We start from the raw sequence: 10,112 nt of genomic DNA on the forward strand, positions 1-10,112 counted from the left end.
GTGTCAATTTCACCTCGTGTGACACTGTGTAACAATGTGTGAGGAGCCTTGTATTCGATTTTAAAGCATCTTTACCCAATGGAAAAAAATATTGACATTTGTAGTGTAATGATATGCTCACACACCATTATAATAAACTAAAATTTTACAGAATAATAAACAACGGCCAGACTGTCGCTTGTAGAAATCGGTCGCATCAAATAAAACCATTAACAACGACAACTAAGATATCGACACGCACTCATAACAATATTACGTAGGATGTGTGTGACCTTATTTTATGCTGACGCCAAAGAATAATCTAGTTCCCAGGCCCACAATAATTTAGTGACAAAGCCACCCACCACTCTCTGGTCAGCATCCTCGCGTCCGTCCCTTAAACCAGTGCATTAGCACCAACCACCAGAGTAACAACCTCTCAAGTACCAAAGAAACCGATTTCAACGAGCGACAACTGGACTTCTTATGCAAGCAATAATCAGTGCGTTCGTTAATTCAATTTGTGTATTTGAAGTATTAATTTGCTTTATTTAAAACCTAAAACTCCTACAATATTATCTACAAACAACTGCGAATCAGGTAAGACATATAATATAATATTTTATGTTGATTGCAGTTAATACATTCTATGTGCTTTTTTTCCCATAAAATTATATTTTACGGTGTATTTGATCTAATTCTCGAATACATGATCTCGAGAGCCCTCCGAACACCTGGAGGAAGGTAATAGCGTAATTTTACTACTCTAACTTTTACTATTTTAATATAACTATCGACATGAGTCGTATTTATATTTTTATTTTATCTTAATTCTTCGTTATTACAAAGTGGCGCCCAACGTGGGGCTCGAACCCACGACCCCGAAATTAAGAGTCTCGTGCTCTACCGACTGAGCTAGCCGGGCATTTGTAGAAAAAAATAAGCTAAAAAAAAATTAAAATTAAAAATGACCGTAAACAGCTCAACCACGAATACAAATATTGTCGAAAACAGGTTTAGATATCACTAAGTAGAGGGCCATACTGAATTACTGATTCTATTACTAATAGTCAGATGTTTTTTACAATATGTTTATTTAATATCATGAACATAATATAAACTAAAAGTTTTTTTTGCCTCAAAAATAAAACAGAAAATGTACTAAATGCGAATCGTGAATTATAAGTATAACATAAAGATAACATCCATGTGATATGTCATTTGTATGGTATATTTTTGTTTTATTGGACACTCTTTTTTTGCAATTTATTTTGTTTTAACATAGGTATGTATCTAAGCATAGGTTGAAAACGATGGCAAAGTCAGAATATGGAGCTCAGACTTAGTTTTGAAGTTAAAGATGTTTGAAGTCCTATACCCACCCTAGGTGGTTTTATACAACAATTTTTTTTATTGCTATTTTAGGTGTTCAATTTGGACAAAATTAGATATTTAAACAAAGAATAAAGATCTTTGTTATTTTGTTGTAATTAAAAAAATTAAAAATATTATTATAATATAGACTAACTGAAAGATCATCTCCGCTCAGAACTTCTTCGTATTCCTTATTCGTAAATAATGATACTTGTTTGCTTTAAATGTCATTGTATTATATAATATAATAAAATATATATAATTGTTTAATACATATTATCGGATAATCATTTAGGTATTTGTCAAGTGCATATAGGTAGGTACTTCTTTGCACACAAGCGTGAAACAATTAGTGAATATTGTCCTTCAATAAATCAATAATACTGTTTGATGCATAACATACACTTTTAGTTCATTCAGTTTACAATAAACATAAAACATTTTAATTAGAAAGTAAGCAAATTAAATTTGTGCGAGATTTATCTAGGTACAGAAAATTTTTTCAACATTTTATATTTATCACTCAATGATAAATATATTCCAACCGGATACAATAGTGCTACGTTCTTTGTTATAGATTCAATCATTTTCTTGTCCTCCAACATACTTCTGTAATCTGACTTAGGTATGATGTACACAAATGGCGGGTTAATACAATACTGCAAGACAATTAACGTAAAATTAAATTTTTAATTAGGTAATAACTAAAAAATAATCAAGTAAACTTACATCATTTAAATTTGTTCTATTAAATTCAAACTTCCTTTCATAATTAAATATCAACACTTTGGTATGCAACTTATTTGACAAAGCCTTAGAATCTAAGGATGCTCGTAATAAAGACCAAATAAGGTTTAAAGCTCGGTGTGTGTATTCTTCAAATGTTTTATGACGATAAGACATATTCATCGACTGAAATTCACTGTCACTCGTTTGAACTGAAGAATTAGTAAACTAGATAAAATCATAATAATAATAAACTTATTGCATTTAAAACAAATAAATGATAATTTGTTAAGGAATAGTAATTGGGGAACAAAAAAATTTAAATTAAAAATAATTTCTTTATTATTAATTGCTACCCAGTTTTATGACAGTATCTTTTATTTTGTAATAAGTTAATAACAATTAACAATGAATTATTACTTGTTAATCCTTTCATACTTAGTAACTACCTCACTGAAGAATGAACTGTACATTTTATTTAACTGGTTGGCGAAATTATCATTTGACAGTAAACGTTCAGCCCATCCTGTCAAAAACTCTGGGTCGACTTCTAATAAAGTTACGGTGACTAAACTACCTTGTGATTCCAAAATTTGAGCCATTTTAAGAGCAATAATTCCGCCCCATGATTCACCGATAATTGATACGTAACCTTGATCCTTGATGATTTTAAGTTTCTATGGTACATATAAAAATATAAATCAGTTACAAAAAATGTAGATGATTTAGTGCATCGTAAACGTACATTCACTAAAGTTTCAGCTAAATTGTCGATTGATGAAATGCTTTCAGGATACTGTGCTTCAAAAACAGGATATAAAAATTGTTTGTAAAACGATTCGATACAGGTATTACAGACTTCAATTGTGATAACCTCGGACTTCTTGTAGAATTCAATGATACAATATCGTTGTAAACGAAAAACGACTCTGAATGGACACAGTTAATCAACCTAGGCCCCAGGATATTATATATTATATTTACATTGTTATTATAAATATGGTAGGCAGTTAAGTTGAATTATTTTTATTTGTTTATTATCATATTTGTGTATAATAATATACTTTAGACGTTTGAACTTGTAACATTGTGTATTTTAGTATTGGTGTTTTTCCTATTGCTTGTATAATATTGAAGTGTGTTTTATATATGTAACGATATAATAAAATGTAGTAATTATTCATTATATTATTTGTATTTAGTTATAGAAAACAAAAAAAGTTATACTCAATATCGTGTGTCAGATTCCGTGTGGAACGATGAATGTACTGATTTTAAATGATGTGTGGTTTTTTTTTAAATTAAAAATTTTCTTTTTTTTGTGTTTGTTTACTCGATAATAGTATTTAAAATAATGATTTCATTTTTAAATTCTGTATCAATTCTGTATCATGCCAAGCGAATCTATAGTTGGTGCAGTGGGGAGGTAAAAATTTTAAATTCCCGGTAGATTTTAAAAGCGCCAGGAAAAACAAAAAAAAAAAATAATAAAAAATTGGTATTTTTACGTAAAATCTGTTTTTGACAAATTCAATTTTGGTTTTTGGTTTAACTTTTGTTTAACTTTGGTATTATTTTTTTTTAAAACTATTGTCGATATAATAATTTACGCTCGTTCAAAAAATTTTGAAAATATAATAAAACGTTCCTCATTTGTTGAGTCAAAAATTTTGAAAATGTAATACAAGACTCCTGATATGATATTGTTACAATAGTAGTTGAAAATATCCACTTTGTATTAACTCGATGAATTTTGAAACAAAAATGTATTAATTTCTAAATTGAATAGTTCCATAAACTTTGTAAAATATATATGGCCATATCTTAATAATTAAGATCTAACATTATTTTAGATATTATATTACATAGTATGCCTAAGGGTTGTAGGTACTTAATGTTAGTTTTATACTTATATGTGAATTTGACCAAATATTTTAATAGGTCAAAATTCTCTATACAGCTTTTGATTTTCTATCTCAATCTCAAGCTTGGTATTATGTACTATCTATATTCTATATAGATAAAATTAGTTAGATTTTATAATCGAATCATATATTTTTAAACTTAAATATCAGAAACTAGGTTAATGTTAAATTGTGATGCTCATGATATTATGAAATATCAATATTTTATTGACTTGATTGTCTTAAAATAGGTATATATTTACCGCCAGAACTGAATGGATTAGTTTTGTCACTTTTGGTCAATCTATTTAACCCTTGAGATGGGAATTGTAATTCTGGTCGAAGAACTAGATTAGTAACCCCGACAATTGCGGATGATAATAAACCATTTTCAATAATTTCTTTCGCTTTTTTCAAACCGTCGGAGCCACAGATCCATCCTCCGTCCATGGAAAAACTTGGTCCTAGATTTTAATGGTTACACATTATCTGAATAATTATAAAAATTGCCTTATTTATTATTTGATAAGTTGTTTACCTGTCAAATTGAGAATGAAAGAAAGCCGGTTTGCTTCCATTGTTCTACTACTACCTAACATGGTAAATCCTGTAGAATCGTTACACATGGCTAACATGTCCGTTTCACCAATTGTAGATCCCATAAATACTCCTGTATTTGTTCCATGCAAGTCTACTGGACTCAAACCAGCGTCGATAATTGCTTCGATTGATCTTTCTAAGCTTATTTTATTACTAAGTCCGTAACTTTGGAAAGTTTTGGATGAACGCTGAAGAATGTGGCATCAAATTTATCAACATTTTTTATTTTTCCAGTTCCGTTTATTTAATTTAGTTGATCTATAAGAAATATCATTTTTTAGTTTAAAAAAATTCAATATTTTAGTAAAAAAAAGAATATATACCTGGTCTCTATCTCCTTGAATCGATTGTTACACCATTTTTTTTTTTTTTTTTAATAACAAATCACTCAATTCAGTTATATTATTGCTTTCTGGAAACAATCCACCGATACCTGATATTACAACGTCTTATTTATGTTCAGCCATTATATTTATTTGTTATTAACAAGTTAACGTCCTAAAACAATAAATTTCATAATTAAACTACACATTACGTACCTATGGCCTATGTGTAATTATTATATATTATCGAAATAATTTGATAATTGATAAAATATATTTTAATAATATATAAATTAAATATAATGTTTACAATGAAATGCATATAAAATGTTTTTGAAAACAAAGTTATATACCTAGTTATAAAAAATACAGTAAAATAAAATTTAAAAAAAATATTATTCACAAACTGTCCCGACCTAATTGCTTATGAATGTGTTGAAGAGGACCGTTCCGTTTTGTTGGCGAGGAGCTGTACGTCGTCGTGTGGGGACGCGCCGTCCTCGGAGTTGGGGCCTGTCGATCCCACTCCGACTCCTGAGGGCGGACCGCTCGACGACGTTTTGCGTACAGAAGACGTGTTGGATGAGAAAATTGAGCCGGCCAGGGGTATAGTTGTAAAAAATAGTCTTGGTGAGCTGGTCGGTTGGCTGGACCCGGCGGCAGCACCCGGAAAAATCGATCCACCTCGCACGAGGTGGAAAAGCGTGAGACGCTTTTTCCGGGCCCTGTGCTGCTGCCGATGAGAACCCGTCCGCAGTTCACCCCTTGGCCGTAGACGACGGGCAGGATGACGGCGACACAGAGGAGGGGAGGATGTGAGAAAGAGCACGGACGGTGCGCGGCGGTAAATCACCAACGCACGTTCTCCGGTCACCCGCGGCGCGACGGGTTGTTCGCGGGCGTAGCGCGCTCGGTCGTCTTTGACGCGCGAGACCCTCTGGCGGCTCGGCGAGCGCCCGGCTGCAGTAACGGTCACGTGGAGCGGCGGCGGCGACGGACGACGGCTAGTAGTAGAGGTACCGGCGCGGGCAACGATTCCGCCCCGACGGTACACCGACGATGGCGACGGCGATGGCGACTCGGTACGACGGCAGCGGCGGAGACCTTGGCACGGGGTGAGTGGTATGGAGATTTGCGTGCTAGGAACACCGCGGGGACGTCAGCGCCGCCGGATCCAAGGAAACTTAACGGTTTCGGGGTCTGGCGGCGCGCGACTTCACCACCGCGGCGGCGGAACGAAGAAGCGGCCGAAGGGACAACGGCAGGGCAAAAATTACCGAGAGTTGAGGATCGCGCTGCGGTCCGCTGACTCTCGCTTTTCGCCCCGCGGTAATCCCACATTGGCCGCTTCGCTCGTCCCCGCCGGTTCCGCAGCACAAAATCTCGCGATTCGCTCGCTCCGTGTCTTGGTCTTCGCCGTCCGTCGGCAGAGTCGTCGCGCCGTCGACCGTCAACGCGCACAACATCGCGCGCACTATAGCCGCCGTTCGTCGCCGACATCCGTGGTCGCTCCGCGGCCGTATCGGTTTGGCCTCGCCGGCTGGGCAAGGTCGACAAGCGTCCGAGCAAACGCGCCCGCGACATACTCGGCAACCCGCGGGACAGGTCGTGCAGAGAACGTGCAGAGGTGACCAGTGGCCAATAACATTTGCATATATCCGCACCGAAATTCGCCATCTTGCATCCTCTCCCCCTTGTTGATTGTGTCCTGACCTCCTGCCCGACGTATTTTTTTTTCCTTTTATTTCTTTAAATTATTTAAAATTGTCTAATTGTTCATATATTGTAAATTTCGATTTTTTTTTTCTTATTCTCGGCCCTTTTGATATTATGAACATTTAAAATATTATTATTGATAGCCAATGTGCTAATTTTTTTCAAGATACTATTTTAATCAAAATACTATTTTTGTTTTGAAAAATATTGCTTATACATTTTTGTATTATTTTTTGTTTTTGTTATTAATAAATACATTTTGTGAAAACAAAAAAATATTGTTTCTTTTTTTTATTATTTTGTCGAGTGTACCTATACCTAATCAATTGTTACAGATTTAACGACTAAAAAATCGTTAAAATATGTAATTTAAATAAAAAAATTCGTTAGTTAATTATAAAGAGTATAAACGTAGTATAAACGCTACACGGATATTATAATATGTACCAAGAAATATTTAAGCCATCAAACACTAAAGGCGACGAAAACTGTTGAATAAACCATAAAATAACGCATTGCACCGCGGCGGGGACGACATGGACAGTTTTATAAACTATACTATACGAGGGTTCTAAATAACAATATGTATTTGTAGAACGTGCGAACGTCAATATAGTCGAATAGTATATAGTTAATACAAAATAATTTTAAAAAAGGTGGATAAGTGGATGTCGCTCTGCTGTACAGTAGGTTACAATTGGGTCACTGTAATGGATGGTGTTAAATTCGAATTTTTTTAAATATGTTTCAGGTGAATAGCATTAACTTAATTCAAATGTAAATTCAAATTCAATCAACATTTTTATTATTTTTTTTTTTTTAAATAAACACTTTTTTGTACTAATGTTTAATATCCTGTAACAATATTAATATAAATATAAAAATTAAATTAAAAATCATTTTTAATAAATTTTATACTATAATTTTTGGCATTTTATATTCCTTTTTTTTTGCTTTTTAAGTGCATATTTTGCATTTTAAGTGCATATTTTATTGCATATTTTTGACATTTTTAATGCATTTTTTAAGGTTATTTATACATAAAAATAAAAAATACTTATAAATTATTATTGATAACTACGCTATATAGTTAAATGTTAATAAATAAAAATTAATAGTGCAAATTGTATGCAATACCTCTTATTGTCTCGAGGGTTGTTCTGTTTTCTTTATCATTAAGAATAGTTTGAATTTGGTTTTGACGTTTTACGTACTTTGAACTTTGTTTTGGCCTTGCTTGTTCGGATAAAATAATTCATCAAAAATGTATGTATAAATAATTTATATTTTATTGTAATATCAGTAGAAAATTTTTATTCGTGAACTTATCTTACCCACAACGTGTTGTTGCTCTTTTCTCATCTCCTCAATTATACGATATTATATCCCAATGTGATCAGCTCCTACCTAATACTTTTTCATCTTTTGTGCCATGCTTCGACTTTGTTTTGTGTCCCTGGAATATTGTTTTCTGACTCGTTGCTTCCTGTATTATTTGCGAAGGTTTATCTCTCGAAGACAGAGCTTTTGAAACAATATATTTCATGTTTTTCTTCACCAACAATCGGCATGGGTCAGGTCCATGGTTGTGATTCAAAAACGAATTATCTTTAACAATATGATTACCATCAACAAGAATTGTTACTGCTCTTGCATTACAATATTCGTTATTACTATTATGCCGTTTAGTATGTTTCCTCTTTTCACATTCCCAATAATATTTATTGTTATGGTTTTTGTTTTTAATCATGATAAAATTGTCAATTAATAATTTTGTTCCAAAAATTTCAATTTTATATTCCATAATTATTTAATGCAAATATATAAATTAAATTAAACAACGACACAAAAATTAATGCATAGACGCGACGTGGTTAACGAATCAACTGAAACAGTATTTATGAACTTGCAATACCCACTGTAGATTATAGTTATATTTACAGGCTATAGGTATTAGGTATCGTAAAATTTCGATAAGTTATCGATAACATTATGACAACAACGACGTGGTTAACGCATCAAAAGACAACACCACGTTATCGAATTGAAAATTTATAGTTTATACTTAATATATTTTAGTGTCGGCTTTTCGTGGTGTCGGCATTTTGACCTCGTCGGCTAAAATACTTTCGGCTATCTGACTGTCGGCCTATATAGCCGTCGGTCGTTTGGATTCGGCCGGATGTCCGTATCCCGTACTCCATCTAGCAATAATAATTGTTCTGCAGAGAGATCGTTTTCTGCTCTTAAAATAATCAAAAATTATCTACGGTCTACTATTGGAATGGAACGATTAAACTCCTTAGCCATGCTCAATATAGAATCCAAGTTGACAAATTAACTCCAAAATGAATGTCATTATTGATGAATTTCCAAACCAACAGGCAAGAAAAAAATTGTAATTAAACAGTTTAATAAAATAAATAAAAATTGAATTTTGTCATTCAGTATTTGGTATGATTTTTAATCGAATAAACATTTTGAAATTGTATACTGTTAAACCCTAGGATAGGTTTGAGGTTGTAATGAGTAGCGACCAGAAGGGGGGTGGGGCGGCAATAAAATAATTTCACCCCGGGGCGCATATATTCTAAATGCGCCACTGCTGGTACGGTAAGGTTGGACTGGTTGGTACGGTTGAAAACATGTGGCAAGGTTTTTGAACACTTCGAACCCGGTTGGTCACCCATCCGGCAACTAATGGCAGTGGACATTACTTACTCTCAGTCACGTTGCGTGCCAATGATTGCAGCCAACACGCCACGCCATGCCAAGCTAACAAAATTTGTTTTGCATATTTATGATATGTAACTGTGTATTTCGTGGATTATTTTCCCATATGAATTCGGGCACAATAAGTTATTATGTTGTGCTTTCGTCGACGAGATAACTTTTCTAAAACGCTTAAAGGATGTATATTGTATACGGCGCGTAGGACACTTATTATACGTTTTTATCTGTAGATAATTATAAATCACTATAAAATAATATTTTCGGAAAAAAAACTTGAGCTAAATTCTAAATGATTAAACCAAATTCTAAAATAGAATGTACTAGAGAAAAATATAACATTTATAAGCAATTTGGATGTATAACTCTGAGAAATGACGACATATAGGAAACCAAATCCACGGAGAGCTTTATTACTCATCGTACTTTGAATGATATCGCAGTGTTAGTTTTTTTCCTTGTAACTACTATTAGGTAGGTATATAAGGATGTTCATAAAATGTTCCTTTGTCAAAAGCTTGAAAATTCAAAATAAATTTCCCAGTAAGATTTTTACACTGCAGGTTACAAAAAACCAAAAGTATATTACCTGTAAAATATAGTCACGATTTTCAAAAGCCGCATATACTTATTTATATATATATGTATATAGGTATTTATATAAATTAATTTTACAACAGCGTGTTGATGCATTTAAATAATATAATATTATACCAAATAAAACCAATATAATAACATAACAAAAACGTTTATTTGTGTA

The 10,112-nt window shown here is 33.1% G+C and overlaps 1 non-coding gene and 1 pseudogene across 1 annotated transcript; both read right to left on the minus strand.

Moving 5' to 3' along the window:
* Positions 1-831: 831 nt before the first annotated feature.
* Trnak-cuu (transfer RNA lysine (anticodon CUU)) lies at positions 832-904 on the minus strand. The gene has a single exon. It is a non-coding gene; the product is annotated as a tRNA-Lys (tRNA).
* Positions 905-2,916: 2,012 nt separating this feature from the next.
* On the minus strand, positions 2,917-5,050 carry LOC132939109 (fatty acid synthase-like; annotated as a pseudogene).
* Between the last annotated feature and the right edge of the window lie 5,062 nt (positions 5,051-10,112).

The sequence above is a fragment of the Metopolophium dirhodum genome, chromosome 2 (genome assembly GCF_019925205.1).
Source record: "Metopolophium dirhodum isolate CAU chromosome 2, ASM1992520v1, whole genome shotgun sequence".
Taxonomy (NCBI): domain Eukaryota; kingdom Metazoa; phylum Arthropoda; class Insecta; order Hemiptera; family Aphididae; genus Metopolophium; species Metopolophium dirhodum.